The sequence below is a fragment of the Hyperolius riggenbachi genome, chromosome 8 (assembly GCF_040937935.1).
Source record: "Hyperolius riggenbachi isolate aHypRig1 chromosome 8, aHypRig1.pri, whole genome shotgun sequence".
Lineage (NCBI taxonomy): Eukaryota > Metazoa > Chordata > Amphibia > Anura > Hyperoliidae > Hyperolius > Hyperolius riggenbachi.
In genome coordinates, this window is record NC_090653.1 from 286430922 (window position 1) to 286448109 (window position 17188).

At 47.4% G+C, this 17188-nt stretch overlaps 1 long non-coding RNA gene across 3 annotated transcripts in view; it reads right to left on the reverse strand.

Annotated features, from left to right (window-relative positions):
* Positions 1 to 7809: 7809 nt before the first annotated feature.
* LOC137527965 (uncharacterized) overlaps positions 7810 to 17188 on the reverse strand; it is a 285924-nt gene continuing 276545 nt past the window's right edge. For 2 of the 3 annotated variants that reach the window (XR_011023246.1, XR_011023244.1), the window contains exon 6: positions 7810 to 8057. This is a non-coding gene — a long non-coding RNA (uncharacterized lncRNA). Of the gene's footprint in view, positions 8058 to 10592; positions 10853 to 17188 lie in introns of all 3 variants that reach the window. The other variant, XR_011023245.1, reaches the window with a different exon arrangement.

The following is a 17188-nucleotide window of genomic DNA, read 5'->3' on the forward strand; positions in this document are numbered from 1 at the left end:
GTTCCTATTTTCCCAAATTTTTTTTTATGTTTAGAGTGTGGGAATTTGAAAAAAAAAAATTATGTGGGGTCCCCCCTCCTGTAACTTTTTAACCCCTTGTCCCCCATGCAGGCTGGGATAGCCAGAATGTGGAGCTCCGAACGATTGGGACTTCACATCCTGACTATACCAGCTGCAAAAAAGGTCCCCTAATGCCGATTTTTGTTCCGGGGTATATGTTGGGGGGGCCCCCCAGGTTTATTTTGCCCTGGGGCCCCATTGTTGCTTAAACCGGCCCTGTGTGTGGCATAGCTCACAACTGTCCATCTTTTGGAGGGACAGTGCCTCTTTGGGAGCCCTGTCCCTCTTTCTTCCTCATTTGTCCCTCTTTCAGGACAGATTTATGTAAATATATCTACTGAAAAATGTGTTTAATTGACTCTTAACTTTGTTCCCCCTCTTTTAAATGGATATCTTTCTTACTTTCAAATGTTAATATGAAGGAAAATGAACCAGGATGGAAAGGACCAGTGTGGTTTGAGCTATAAAACATTATAATTTTCTCATGAAACATTTATAGTGCGCATGATTAGGGGTGTGTTGGGCGGGGTTAGAGGCGTGGCAGGGGCGTGGCTTAAGTGACCCTCTTTCTGATCTCAAAAAGTTGGGAGGTATGGTGTGGTTATACTTTTGTTGCTTACAATCATGCACATTTGAAGCTCTGAGGGGCCACATCAAATGGCAAGGAGGGCTGCATCCGGCCCACGGGCCTTGTGCTTGACGTCTGTGCTCTAGTGAGTAGAGATGGATGGTCAGTGAAAGTCGGGGCTACTAGCATAATGCCCTTCTTTACTGACACACAGTCCGGCTCGCTGCTCAGGGTATATACTGTGTATAGCCCTGTGTGGCTGTCAGGTTATAGAACAATAGACCCCTTACCCAGCCACACTATGCAGACACCGCATGCGACTGCTTCAATCATAATGACCGAAAGCCGATGCCACAACATGGCCTAGCCCAAATTGCTTGAAAGGATCAAGTCGAGCATGCTGGAAAGTCTCGGTCACAAGGGCTCGATCTGGTGTGTTGGCATTTGATTTCCCGTTTGAAAGACCTGGCGGACCCCCAGCCAGTTTGTGGCAACACTTGTTATGGGTGTGAAGATCACTATGGTCACACTTGTTAAATGACTCTTGTGAGATGGGCACCAGGCTGGGAGGGTCACCAGGCGGAGGCAAGGGAAAGGGGAAGGGGAGTATGGGGGCCCCTCAAAGTTTTGCTGGAGGGCCCCATGTTTATTAGTTACATCCCTGTCAGAGAGGGATCAATCTGAAAGTCGACCTGATGGCCACCTTAACAACAATTTCACTTTCCTTACACAAAAAAGCTCACATCATCACCTTAAAGAGGAACTCCAGCCTAAACAAACATACTGTCATTAAGTTACATTAGTTATGGTAATTAAAATAGATAGGTAATATAATCTCTTACCCACACTGTTTTAAAAGAAGAGGCAAATGTTTGATTTCATGATGGCAGCCATATTTTTGGTTGAAAGGAGACGACAGGGAGCATGAGACACAATTCCAACTGTCCTGTGTCCTGAGCACCTCTCCCAGTTGCTCGTCAACGCGAATAACAACATAGGAAATCCCATCATGCTCTGCACAGCATCAGGGAAAAAAAGCCCGGGCAGTTTTCTTTGATGGGTGGAGCTTAGGTAAAAATGCAGCTAAAAATGATGCTTTGGTAAGAAAAACAAAGTTCTGATGCTATGAAACTGTTAAAGAAACACCAAGCCTTTTCAGTGCTGCTGAGTAGATTTTTAGTCCGGAGGTTCACTTTAATCTCTTCACAGGGCCGGTTTTCTCTTGAAGCAAGGTGAAACATTTGCATCAGGTGCAGGGCTTTCAGGGACAGCATGTCTGTATTGTGTTTACACTTAGGCCTGGTGCACACCAAAAACCGCTAGAAGATCCGCAAAATGCTAGCAGATTTTGAAACGCTTTTTCTTATTTTTCTGTAGCGTTTCAGCTAGCGTTTTGCGGTTTTGTGTAGCGGTTTTGGTGTAGTAGATTTCATGTATTGTTACAGTAAAGCTGTTACTGAACAGCTTCTGTAACAAAACCGCCTGCTAAACCGCACTGAAGTGCCGTTTTTCAGAGCGGTTTGCGGTTTTCCTATACTTTACATTGAGGCAGAAACGCCTCCGCAATCCAAAATCTGCAGCAGCCCGGGAGTATGCGTTTCTGCAAAACGCCTCCCGCTCTGGTGTGCACCAGCCCATTGAAATACATTACCCTAGCGGATCCGCACCCGCAAGCGGATCGCAAACCGCAGCGGAAACGCTCCGGTGTGCACTAGGCCCAACAGCATGCAGTCAGAGTAGGAGGAGAAGCGAGAGGAGAGCGAGGTGAAGAGGTCATCATTGGGGAAAAGCAGCTTGTTGACTTGTTGTGCTGTGTGAGGAGTCTGACAGTGAGTGAGGAGGGGGGAGGCAGGAGAGCATCATTGGGGAAAAGCAGCTTGTTGTGCTGTGTGAGGAGTCTGACAGTGAGTGAGGAGTGTGTGTGTGTGTGGGGGGGGGGGGGGAGAAGGGGGGGGGGGGGTTAGGCGATCATCATTGGGGAAAAGCAGCTTGTTGTGCTGTGTGAGGAGTCTGACAGTGAGTGAGGAGGGGGAGGCAGGAGAGCATCATTGGGGAAAAGCAGCTTGTTGTGCTGTGTGAGGAGTCTGACAGTGAGTGAGGAGGGGGGAGGAAGGAGAGCAGCATTGGGGAAGGCAGCTTGTTGTGCTGTGTGAGGAGTCTGACAGTGAGTGAGGAGGAGGGAGACAGGAGAGCATCATTGGGGAAAAGCAGCTTGTTGTGCTGTGTGAGGAGTCTGACAGTGAGTGAGGAGGGGGGAGGCAGGAGAGCAGCATTGAGGAAAAGCAGCTTGTTGTGCTGTGTGAGGAGTCTGACAGTGAGTGAGGAGGGGGAAGCAGGAGAGCAGCATTGGGGAAAAGCAGCTTGTTGTGCTGTGTGAGGAGGCTGACAGTGAGTGAGGAGGGTGGAGGCAAGAGAGCAGCAGTGTTTCATTTGACTTGCACAACAGAAAGAAGGTGCTGGCACTGCTGTCCTGACTGTGGAGGAATGGAGGACGGCTGACTGGCTGAGGGTGGTCCGTTTGTTTGTCACAAACTCGCAGCCAGCCAGTGTGTTATTGTGTTGAGCTGAAGTGTGTCATGTCTCAAGTTGTTGCATATTCTCCCTTGCTGACTGAAAACGTTAACTGAAGCAGAGTAAACTGCCGGGTGCTGTGTGATCATTCCAAATTGTGAAGGGGGGGGGGGAATCCTCATAATTTTGCCTCAGGCAGCAAAAACTGTAGAACCGGCTCTGCCTCTTCACTGCCAGATATCTGTTCAACAAAAACAGCGAATTGCACAACAACCTCACAAAGCGTTAATTTTTTGTAACACCTCAGACTATTCCATTATACGATTCATGGCGAAATTCATCCTCTTTGTCGTGAAAGAGGCAAATGCCATTCGCATGAAAAATTCCCACTTAGGTGGCCTGGAAGAGATCGCAGGTGCCACATGCAGAAATATACACATATTTTTCTTCAATCGCGGCGGGGGCCAAAGCTATAATACCGGATGCTGATGGCCCAATAATGGATTGTTCTATGGTCCCGGATCCTGACTTATTGCAGCAATTAATATTCTATCTCCTTCCATTCTTCCTAAACGTTTTAAGGCTCAACATTAAAGAAAAAAATAAATAAATAAATAGACGGGATTAAGGTTACAAAGCGCAATAAATGCGAGAGGCGAGACAGCGAGGGATTCGTCATAGCGCCGTACAAATAACGCCTCATTACATTAGGCCCTCTTCAAAAAACTCGGGTTGTGGGGGTGAAGCGATATCCCCATAAAACGAATGAGCATTACGTTTATGAAGTCACAGCCCCCCCCCACTAAATAAAGCACCCCTAATTTACAAAGGACAACCCCCCTCCAACCATAGTGGGGGAGGGGTGATGTTCTAAAGCGCTTCGAAATCCATCACATCGCACACAGGCCCGGCCAACGTCTATTGCGAGATTGGAATTAAAATGTAAATAATTTCAGGATTATTCAATGTCATGGCGGGACAATAAAAGGCTGGCCATTTATCTCTCGACGGGAGTTAAGAGCCTTATTTTTTGTTCTCCTTACAACCCCTGCGGAAATTAATGTTTTTAAGTTGAACATCGTGATTTTTAACAATTATGGCGGACAGTGGTTGACAACATCGGCTTAATGGCTACGAAAGGCACAGAAATTCATCATTTTGTTTTGTATGTTCTCATCCGCGGCAAAATCCTGCCCAGTTCATATTCTGGATAAATATAGAGAATCTGGTTTGGCTGAAGTGGAAATGGTGACATTTTACAATGAAGTAATCCCATTGGACCTCCTCCACAAGATCCCAGGATTATCGCCATGCATTATTCCACATAGGCCTCAATTCACTAAGCACTTTACACTAGTCTACAGATGGTTTTTAGTCTACTGATGGTTTGGTGTAATGTTTTAGACCCGTTTTTAGGGAAACAGTAAATTCGGGCGCCTGAGGCTAGTGGACAAAAGGGCGCCGGTGAAAAATAACGTTTTAAAAGCGGCGCCCGGAGACTTAATGTTTTATTACTGCTTCTCATGATTACACATTATTTAATGATTTATACATTTTTTAATATTATTTTTAAACGAAAAACAGTACAATATTTTTTCAAACATTATTTTTAAACGAAAAACAGTACATTTTTTTTTACATTATTTTTAAACGAAAAAACCAACAGGGGGGTCTTAGGTTTAGGCACCAACAGGGGGGTCTTAGGTTTAGGCACCAACAGGGGGTCTTAGGTTTAGGCACCAAAAGGGGGGTCTTAGGTTTAGGCACCAACAGGGGGGTCTTAGGTTTAGGCACCAACAGGGGGGTCTTAGGTTTAGGCACCAACAGGGGGGTCTTAGGTTTAGGCACCAACAGGGGGGTCTTAGGTTTAGGCACTAACAGGGGGGTCTAGGGGTTAGGGGTAGGTACAGGGAGGGTTACTTAGGCACCAACAGGGGGGGTCTTAGGTTTAGGCATCAACAGGGGGGTCTAGGGGTTAGGGGTAGGTACAGGGAGGGTTACTTAGTAATTTTTTTTTTTAACGTTATTATACGTTTCAGTATTTAAACGAAAGATTAACGTTTTTACAATTGCCGATTTAATGCACATTATTTAATGATTTATAACTTTAAAAAACATTAATTTTAAACGAAATACAGTACAATACATTTTTAAACGTTATCCATGCTTATCGTTAAAAACCCGGCGCCCTTTTTTCCCAGCGCCCCTTTTTAACGTACGCCGTTTTTAGACCTGGTCTAACATTCAGTAATTACACAGTTCACAAAGGCAAACTGGGAGTGACCACCCCCACTTTTTCTGACAGAGATTAGACCAGCTGATTTCTGTAGGTAAAGTAATTCTGTGAGGTATTTTAGATGTGAGGATGGAATCTTTTGAATGAATTATGCAGGAGTTTAATTGTATGCAGAGGAGAGCTCATCAGAGGAGAAGGATGCCAGTCATAGCTACCAGTTTGTGAATTGCATCTTTTGATCATTTCCCCTGCTTTACCCACCTAATTACCAAATGGTTTAGACCAGGTCTAAAAACAGGTCTAAGGGCCCATTCACACTAGAGCGTTTTGCCGGTGATTTCGGCAAAATGCTCAATCGCTAGCACTTTTGAAAGCGGTAGTGCTATGATACCCTACGGGCCCGTTCTTACTTGGGCAATTTGCGTTAATCGCCGGCGTTTTGCGCTTTTAAGTGTGAATGGCGCCTAAAACATTTGGTAATAGTGAATTCCCCTTTGATGCAACTGTCCAAACCATCAGTAGACTAAAAACCATCAGTAGACAAAAAAACCATCAGTAGACTAAAAACCATCAGTAGACTAAAAACCATCAGTAGACTAAAAACCATCAGTAGACAAAAAAACCATCAGTAGACTAAAAACCATCAGTAGACTAAAAACCATCAGTAGACTAAAAACCATCAGTAGACTAAAAACCATCAGTAGACTAAAAACCATCAGTAGACTAGTCTAAACTGTTTAGTGAATTGAGGCCATTGCTTAACTTGTATAAAGGAGTTCAAGAGCTGAACTGCTCCGCACTGATTGTAGCACACTCTGCCAAGACTGGGATTTTCAGAGCTACAGCCAGCCACTCAGTCTGTGCAGATGTGGAAAACGAGCAACAATTGTTCCTGATCTGTTCAGATAGATGCTCCTGCGGGAAGAGAAATACACGTTGGGTCTCTGTACAGAAAATTAATGCAACACTAAGGGCCCGTTTCCACTAACCGCCTTGCGTCCTGCGAGACGTGCGACAGCACTTCCTGTTTAAGTACGCAGCCGAATCCCGAAAGCCGTGCCATGCTTGGCTATGAGATTCGCTGCAACTTGCGTGGAAAAATGCTTCAATGTTGTCCGAATCACTGTCTCAAGCGCTTCGGACGGCAGCAGCATTATCCCCTATGGCAGTTTCCCTGCCCGATTTGCCTGCGAGGAAACTGCGGCTTCAGCCCAATTTCCGCTGTAGTGGAAATGGGCCCTAAGGAGATGTTTTTATTTCTTTATGTACCAAATATTTTAAAACTATAATTCAATAATAAAAAAAAAATTAAATAAAAATAATAATAATGTTTTTTAATATTTAATTATTGTTCATGGTGATTTTTTAATTTTATTCATATGCTGTTTTTTAATACCCTCTCTATTTTTTTTTTAGACAAAAATTGTTACTTTTTTTTGTTTTGTTTTGTTAAAGAGGGCCAAAAAGAATGCTGTTTCCCCAAAACTTTTTTTTCCCCCCGTAATACAAAGTACTGAGGAGGCCTGGAGCAGCATGTCTCCTGTCATGTGATTAGTGTATTTATGTTGGTCACATGATTTGCAGAATACCGATTGGCTGCTCTGCAAAAACTTCAGAAATGCTGTAATTACGAACACTGACACCGGGACTCATTCAATTCTTTTTTTCTCCTAAGTTTTCTCTTAGGAGATAATTTTTCATCTTATGTTTAAAAGAACTTTTCAGCACTCTGCAATTGAAAAAGTACAAAAAAAGTAGTCGAAAAAGTGGCAAAAATAGTATCTTCTTGCTGGCTGGTGGTCTGAAGGTCATTTTACCAATATTTTACCGACTAACGCCTATTTGCGAACTATACTGTAGCACTCACTGAGCTTTACTTTAAAATAATTGAAAATATTTTTTTGGTTTAAAGAGGAACTGTAACGACAAAACGGCCCCTGGGGGGTACTCACCTCGGGTGGGGGAAGCCTCAGGATCCTAATGAGGCTTCCCACGCCGTCCTGCGTCCCTCGGGGGTCTCGCTGTAGCCCTCCGTACAGCGGTGACGCAATATTTACCTTCCTGGCTCCTGCGCAGGCGCTCTGACGGCTGTCGGCTCCGAAGTAGGCGGAAATACCCGATCGCCGTCGGGTCTGCTCTACTGCGCAGGCGCAAGTTTCCGGCGCCTGCGCAGTAAAGCGGACCCGACGGAGATCAGGTATTTCCGTCTATTTCCGTGCCGAAAGTCGCCACAGCGCCCCCGCTGGAGCCAGCAAAGGTAAATATTGAACTGACAGTCGGGCCTGTCGCCGGCTGTTCAGAGGGCTGCGGCGAGACCCCCGTGGGACAGAGGACGGCGTGGGAAGCCTCATTAGGATCCGGAGGCTTCCCCCACCCGAGGTGAGTACCCCCCAGGGGATGTTTTTCATGTTACAGAGTCTCTTTAAAGTCTGCCTTATGTAATCGTGATATCCAGGGAATCGAATAGTGCAGGACTAGAATTATAATAATGCTTGATTATTTTAAAGAGAGTGTAATTTGTTTATATTCTGTTTCTTGGGTTGAGAGTGTCCTGTAGAATATCCTGTAGAATATCCAGCCTCTTGCAGGAAGCGGCCTATTCACTCTCAGGAGGAAATGGCTGCTTTTAAAACGGGTGATGTCATCACGTGGGGCGGAGTCCTCCAGCAGCTGAGAAGATGTCTGGAGGATAAACATAGCGAGGAATTAAAACAAAAAGATGTCATCACTGAATTCTCCAAGAGATATAAAAAGGCCCGCGGGTATTCGTCCCATCAGGCCCCACCTGTAAAGCAAATATCACATTCAGGCTGACTGACCCTTTAAATCAGGTTCCCCTTACATTTTCCTCAGGCCTAGCGGGTGCGCTTATGGCGGCGGTGTTATTGGCCTGGCTGAAAGCAGAGGGACGGATACCCCATCTGCTGCCTGCGTGTAATTGTGCATTACCCCCATCCCTTGCTAATGACCTTACACAGCTTAGCGTCCCCTCCTCCATATGTCAGTAGATTGTGCGATGACAGCTGCCTGTAGACAGAACCGCAGCTCATTACTTCCGCTGACATTACCCTGCCCCGAGTGTCGTCAATCCTGCTCTGTCCCCGGCCTCCGATTACCGGCTGCATACAGGTGATTTATGGGCTGGGCCAGAACAAAATGGCCGCCTTTTGTTCTTTTTCCTCTTATTAAATCATGCTGAGCTAGGTGACCCCTGCGTATCGGGGTGACATTATCTCAGGTGACCCCGGCTAAAGGGGGAGGATATTGTCATCATATCACAGACCAAAACCATCAAATAGTGCAAATTTCCTGTGACCACCAATTTGAGTTATGTTGGCCATATGGGTCAGACTTCACTGTGACATCTCTATATTTTACAGGTCATTTAACTGACTGTTTGTAGAAGTGCGTTTTGCAAAAAAAAATTGAAGGGAAATGCTGAAGAAAATGACACAACGTACCCATATTTTTGTAAAGTTAGGTGATGCCATACTTTTATTTTTTGTATTTTCTTATAAAATCTGCTGAAAAAAAATTAAATATAGCTGCAGATTTTTTTGTGTTGGGATGACAACAGGGGGTTGTTATTTTGATTCCTCTGTTTCCACGGTCACCCATGACCAGCAAAACTACAAACTGCCATCAGGCTCCGCCCTCACTCTCCGCCCACTACCAGTGGTCAGCCTTCCTAAACAGCGAGGTCTTAGCAGCTGGTAGTCACCACGAGGCAGAGATAGATTAGAGTGTAATGGGGCTCTAGGCAAATAACAACTTTAACCCTCTGGGGAGCGGCTGCCTACCCCCTTTAAGGACCAGGCCATTTTACATGCGGGGGGGGGGGGGGGGGGGCAGATTTGGGGGGGGGGGGGGGGGTCAGGCAGTCAGATCCCCAGTATAGTTAGCTAGGCATGGTGTCCCCAGTGTAGCCAAGTGTCCTCCGTATTGCCAGCGGCCTTTACTCACCTCTCAGGCTCCAGTGTTGAGCAGCTGTGGACCCCTCCGCTCTGGCCGGCACCCTTGCTCGCACTACTGCGCGAGTTCCGGGTCGAAGCTTGATGACGTCATCAAGCCGGTACCCGACACTTAAGGCAGAGCGAGCGGGAATGCCGGCCAGAGTGGAGGGGAGCGACGATCGCCGGGGGAAGGTCAGGAAGGTGAGTGGATCCTCTTCTTCTCCTCAGACCGCAGCTGCCAATAGTGATCGCTGGCCGATCGCAGTGATCTCATGATCAGGAGCCAATCGCAATGGCTCCTGATCACTGAGGGGAGATGTCAGCTGTCATATGACAGCTTAATCTCTCCTCTCAGGTGCCCATGATCATGTCGGGAACGGATATGGCAGGTGGCGTAAATCCTACGTTGCATCAGAGTTACGTAGCCACAAGTGCAGCGTAGGATTTATGCTGCGCGGTCCCCAAAAGGTGAAGCCCGCCCGGATGGCTACCTGGCTTTTTGCGTAAGATTTGTTGGGGGCTAGCATAAACTGGGCCCGCCTTTCTCTAGGTCCTAGGCACCTGCCTAAGTTGCCTTATGGATAATCCGGCTTTGCCACTAGGAATCAAGGGAATCCAACCAGCACGAAAGCCCTGCTGTCAAGGGAGTGCTAGAAGGATTACGTCATGGTAATAAAAATTATGGAGGCAACTGCATATTTATTTTGCTCTTAACTTGTCAGTTACTCTACAGTATTTTTTCAATAGGAGACGTTTCACTTTATTTCGTCCCAATTACAGAAACATCTCTGTGGTCCTGCCCATGTATAACTTACCTGGGGAACCCTGGAACATGGAAAGTATTTATTTCAGCTCTGTATTCTGAATAATCAGAGTTTTAAACCATTAGCGACTTTAATAGAGTTATCTTGTTTGAGATAAGTGCGCTGCTTTTGACATCAGCCAGCAGAACTCGTTGTGCTGTAAATTCTTGGAATGCTTTGATGTCTCTCTGCTAGCAGAAAATATAGAAACTGAAAGCAGAAGTCCTCTGTTATTGCCTCACACTGCCCCCTAGTGACAAGTGGTCATAAATACACATTACGGCAGGACATACATACATAACAAATAAGAAATTAAAAAATGTGTTAAAATAATACGGCCTGAAGCACTTCCAAGCCTCTAAATAAATTGGCTGTGAAAGGGTTAAAGGACAAATGTTATTTTAAAGTAGCGAAGTAAAGATGGGGAATTGCAAGTCAGCAGATATCTGGGAAAAGGTTACCGGCTCCTCCCTCCAGGCAGCGCTTCGTAAAGCCGATACTGATGGCCGCGGCTCCGCCTCCGGACACCCATTTATCTTCCTGTCCCGTCTCTTGTGAGCTTTAGAAAAGGTCAGCAGGAGATTGGGGACATCACATCGCAATTCATCCTCGGAGCGGACGCCACACATGGGCTGATCATCACGCGGCCTTTCCTGCTGGACTTTACAGTGCATCTATCGCATAGCATACCAAGATCACACAGCAACATCACACTGACTTCCTAGAAATTAGATTTTTAAAGATACATTGATTTATTTCATCCAAAAAGTGACTTGTGTTGAGTAATCAGAAGTAGAAAATCAGTAGATGTTTATATTTAAAGAGAACCTTTCATTAACTCACAAATCACTTGAATCAGTAGCCTAATGGGCTGCTCTCTTAAAGGACACCCGAGGCGAAAATGAACGAATAAAATAAATGATTGCATCTATCTTCCTTCTCCTAAAAATGACTTTTTAAGACATTCCACAGTTTTATTGTATGTTTGAATCTACTTTTTAAGTTTAAACTGGCTAATCTATTCTGGGGCACCACCTGTACCTGACTATCTATTCTGGGGCACCTATAGCTCTCTGCCTACACTGGGGCACCACCTGTACCTGACTATCTATTCTGGGGCACCTATAGCTCTCTGCCTACACTGGGGCGCCACCTGTACCCGGCTATCTATACTGGAGCACCTATAGCTCTCTGCCTACACTGGGGCGCCACCTGTACCCGGCTATCTATACTGGGGCACCTATAGCTTGCTACCTACACTGGGGCGCCACCTGTACCCGGCTATCTATACTGGGGCACCTATAGCTTGCTACCTACACTGGGGCACCACCTGTACCTGGCTATCTATACTGGGGCACCTATAGCTCTCTGCCTACACTGGGGCGCCACCTGTACCTGGCTATCTATACTGGGGCACCTATAGCTTGCTACCTACACTGGGGCACCACCTGTACCTGGCTATCTATACTGGGGCACCTATAGCTCTCTGCCTACACTGGGGCGCCACCTGTACCTGGCTATCTATACTGGGGCACCTATAGCTTGCTACCTACACTGGGGTGCCACCTGTACCCGGCTATCTATACTGGGGCACCTATAGCTTGCTACCTACACTGGGGCGCCACCTGTACCTGACTATCTATTCTGGGGCACCTATAGCTCTCTGCCTACACTGGGGCGCCACCTGTACCCGGCTATCTATACTGGAGCACCTATAGCTCTCTGCCTACACTGGGGCGCCACCTGTACCTGGCTATCTATACTGGGGCACCTATAGCTTGCTACCTACACTGGGGCGCCACCTGTACCCGGCTATCTATACTGGGGCACCTATAGCTTGCTACCTACACTGGGGCACCACCTGTACCTGGCTATCTATACTGGGGCACCTATAGCTCTCTGCCTACACTGGGGCGCCACCTGTACCTGGCTATCTATACTGGGGCACCTATAGCTTGCTACCTACACTGGGGCACCACCTGTACCCGGCTATCTATACTGGGGCACCTATAGCTCTCTGCCTACACTGGGGCGCCACCTGTACCCGGCTATCTATACTGGAGCACCTATAGCTCTCTGCCTACACTGGGGCGCCACCTGTACCTGGCTATCTATACTGGAGCACCTATAGCTCTCTGCCTACACTGGGGCGCCACCTGTACCTGGCTATCTATACTGGAGCACCTATAGCTCTCTGCCTACACTGGGGCGCCACCTGTACCCGGCTATCTATTCTGGGGCACCTATAGCTCTCTGCCTACACTGGGGCGCCACCTGTACCCGGCTATCTATACTGGAGCACCTATAGCTCTCTGCCTACACTGGGGCGCCACCTGTACCTGACTATCTATTCTGGGGCACCTATAGCTCTCTGCCTACACTGGGGCGCCACCTGTACCCGGCTATCTATTCTGGAGCACCTATAGCTCTCTGCCTACACTGGGGCGCCACCTGTACCCGGCTATCTATTCTGGAGCACCTATAGCTCTCTGCCTACACTGGGGCGCCACCTGTACCCGGCTATCTATACTGGAGCACCTATAGCTCTCTGCCTACACTGGGGCGCCACCTGTACCCGGCTATCTATTCTGGGGCACCTATAGCTCTCTGCCTACACTGGGGCGCCACCTGTACCCGGCTATCTATACTGGAGCACCTATAGCTCTCTGCCTACACTGGGGCGCCACCTGTACCTGACTATCTATTCTGGGGCACCTATAGCTCTCTGCCTACACTGGGGCGCCACCTGTACCCGGCTATCTATTCTGGGGCACCTATAGCTCTCTGCCTACACTGGGGCGCCACCTGTACCCGGCTATCTATACTGGAGCACCTATAGCTCTCTGCCTACACTGGGGCGCCACCTGTACCCGGCTATCTATACTGGAGCACCTATAGCTCTCTGCCTACACTGGGGCGCCACCTGTACCCGGCTATCTATACTGGAGCACCTATAGCTCTCTGCCTACACTGGGGCGCCACCTGTACCCGGCTATCTATACTGGAGCACCTATAGCTCTCTGCCTACACTGGGGCACCACCTGTACCCGGCTATCTATTCTGGGGCACCTATAGCTTGCTACCTACACTGGGGCACCACCTGTACCTGGCTATCTATACTGGAGCACCTATAGCTCTCTGCCTACACTGGGGCGCCACCTGTACCTGGCTATCTATACTGGAGCACCTATAGCTCTCTGCCTACACTGGGGCGCCACCTGTACCTGGCTATCTATACTGGGGCACCTATAGCTTGCTACCTACACTGGGGCACCACCTGTACCTGGCTATCTATACTGGAGCACCTATAGCTCTCTGCCTACACTGGGGCGCCACCTGTACCTGGCTATCTATACTGGGGCACCTATAGCTTGCTACCTACACTGGGGCACCACCTGTACCTGGCTATCTATACTGGGGCACCTATAGCTCTCTGCCTACACTGGGGCACCACCTGTACCTGGCTATCTATACTGGGGCACCTATAGCTCTCCGCCTACACTATGGCATCTGTACCTGGCTACCTATACTGGGGCACATATAGCTCGCTACCTATACTGGGGCACCACCTGTTTCTGGCTATCTATACTGTGGGCACCTATGACTGGATACCTTTACTAGGGGCACCTATGCCTTGCTACCTATTCTGGGGAACCTATACCTGGATACCTATATGGGGGGCACCTATAACTAGCTAGGACAGAGTGTCAAGAAGTGACACAGGGGGACCTAGAGGGGGACAAAAGAGGCACAGGGGGAACAGAGGGGGAGAAAATAGGCACAGGGGAACAGAGGTGACACAGAGGGGGTCAAAAGAGGCACAGGGAGAACAGAGGGGAACAAAAGAGAATGGATTCGGGTTAAAAATGGACACAGTCCTTATCTCATTTGTTAACCAGGGACTACCTGTATTTTGCTAGTATTTGACTCCACCCACATCATGTAATTGCCACGCCCACTTTGTTTCCACCACGGTGCGCTTTTCAGTAGGGGGTACCTTTGCCTGGGGATGACTCATAAAGGGGTACACGTGCTAAAAAGGTTGAGAACCACTGCTTTAAGGGGAACTGGACAGAAAACGCAGAGGAGATGAAATTTGAGGTTTTTGGCTAATTCAGAGGAACTTGTATAAAATGTAACACAGGAGGAATGATGTCACCAGAACGCGAAGGAAGAGGGTGGAGTTCTGTTTTTTGTGACTTTTTTTCTTTTTTTGTGTGACTTTCATGGTGTTAAAGGCATAGTGTACAAGAATAAAGGGAGTAAGAGGTGCCCAGGAGTGTATAAAATACAAAAAAGAGAAAAAGGGGGAGGTGGCTTACCTCAATGACAACAAATATACATACACATATATATATATATATATATAATGAATTTTTAATAAGCACAAGCAGCGCTAGTGTAAAACAATGGCTGGAATACCCTACTGGAACACTGCTAAATAGTAGTTCTACCAGGGGCGTTGCTAGCCCCAAACATAAGTGGCACGTGCCCCGGATCTATTCTGGGGTGCCCCGAATGTCCCCAAGGCAGAGTCAGCTGTGGTGCCTCAATGGTGGGCATGCTGGGAGCTGTGGTGGGTCAATCGGAGGAATGCTGGGTGCCTCTATCTGTGCATACTGGGTTCTGTGGTGCCATGCTGGGTACTGTGATGCCTTTATAGGGGTATGCAAGGAGCTGTGGTTCTTCTATGGGGCATGCTGGGAGTTGTGGTGCCTTAACGGGAGGCCCATGGGAGGGGTCCACTAGAAGGTCAGAGGATGATATGGGGGAGCTGCCAGATATCCTGGTGGCAGGCCAGCCCACCCAGCAGCAGGCCAGCCCAGCCAGCACACAAGCCAGGTAACTCTGCCAGTGTAATTTGATCTCGCAGCTGTCAGCTCAGGAATCTCCTCTGCCTAGGCAGTACAGTTAATTTGTAAACACAGGATGTTAACCCTATGTCTGCTTCCATGAAAGCAGGAAGTAGACACACTGCAGATTTATTGCAGGATTTGTATCAGCTGTAACAAAGAATTGTTTTCTCTTTAAAAGTTATTATGCTGTTGCTTATCATTTAATGGGAACCTTAAAGACGTCGCCAGCTGTGATAAATGTCAGAATGTGAATCGAGGCGAGTATAAATTTCTTAGTTAGTTAGTTTGGGCAAATACTGACTAAGCGATTTATAAATTATTGTAAATAAAATGAGCATTTTTATTCATTACGTTATTTGCAGTACAGGTCCTCTTTGAGAGGACCTGTACTGGCTCAGCCTCTCAGCCTCTGTAGCAGGCTCTGTAGCAGGCTCTGGCCTGGAATGCTGTATATATATGCACTTTGCAGCCTTAATCCTCTGTGTTATTGTAGTCTAAGTGCTTCTTTCCTCTTTCTTTTGTGTGTGAAATTTGCATTCACACAATAGCCCCCCCCCCCCCCCCCTTCTCTGAGGAGTGGGGGTCTGACCAGACCCTGTGCTATGAAGAATGGCCATGCCAGAGGAGGGGTTATGACCTACAAGTGTTTGGGGTCTACCAGCAGGGGGAATGCCTTGATCCCACTTACCCCTCTGTTCTTCAAGTGGCCAAGTGACAAGCAAGAGGGGGCCGGGTTACCAGGAGACAAATGAGGCTTCAGGCCACCAGCTACCAGAGGGCAGGAAGTGTCACCCATGACTGTCCATGAGAGATAATGGCCATCCTTAGCCTAACAACAGCCATCTTTAAAGTGAACCTGTCACGAGGGACTTAACTGTCTGAAACTGTCCAGCGCTGCGTAATATGTTAGCGCTTTATAAACACAATAAATAAATCAAGCACTAGATTTTACATAAACTCACCACTGCTTAAATATAATTTATTCAATATTTATTTAAGCCAATTCTTGTGTGCATTTTATGAACTAGTCTGAAAACTTTTCCTTGCCATTACTTCAAATATACCGTCATGTTCAAGGGAATAAAAGGGAAACGCCTCAATAATGGTTAAACTGCTGCAATTCTATATCAGCCACACTAGATTTTTTTTCTTTTTGTAATTTAATGCTATTAAAAAATGATCTTTTTGTGTTGGCATCTAGCCAGCTAAGAATTTGCACCTTTTTGCAACCATGGCAACGGTATTCTGTTTGGGAGGAGAACTTATCAGTATGTGTTTTCCTTTCTAATTAATTAGCTGCACAAAGCAGGAGCCAGTGTTGTGCATTTCCAACACCTGCAACAATGCACTTGAATGGCAGTAAACTGACACCCCTGCCTGCTTGTTTCTGGGAGAAACCCCGTGGAATGGCTGTTTTGATACACGTACATATAAAGTGAGCAGGCTGAACTTGCCATTAATGCCCTCTGATGTATTTATACATGTTATTCAGATCCCCTTTAAAGGGGGCCATACACTGGTCGATTTGCCATCAGATTCGACCAACAAATAGATCCCTCTCTGATTGAATCTGATCGTATGACCACCTTTACTGCAAACAGATTGTGAATCGATTTCAGCCTGAAACCGATCACAATCTGTGGAGCTGCTGTCGCTGCTGCCGCCCCCCCCCTTGCATACATTACCTGCTCCGACCGGCGCGAGTCCCCTGGTCTCTGCGGTCTTCTTCTTGCTCCGGCTACTGAATTTCCTGCCCAGGGGAAGTTTAAACAGTAGAGGGCGCTCTACTGTTTAAACTTCCTGCCGGGACTGGAAGTTCTGTGTAGCTGCAGGAACGACCCGGAGCGGAGAAGAAGACCGCAGAGACCAGGGGACTCGCGCCGGTCGGAGCAGGTAATGTATACCCGCTGCATTGCGTCGGTCGTCGGGCATTCGAACGCCGCTAACGACGCACTCCCGACCCGCCGGCGACCGAGGAAAATCTTCCGCACAGATGGGGCGACGGGAATTGATGGGAACGATCGATTTCGGACGGAAATCGATCGTTCTGTCAGCGGTGTGCGCGACAATTTCACAGCCGTTTCGATCACTGTGATCGAATCGGCCGTATATTGGCGGGAAAATCGTTAGATGTATGGGCCAGCGTCTTTCCTTTCGACTAAATAAACCCAGTTTATCTAACTTTTCTTGGTAAGTGAGAC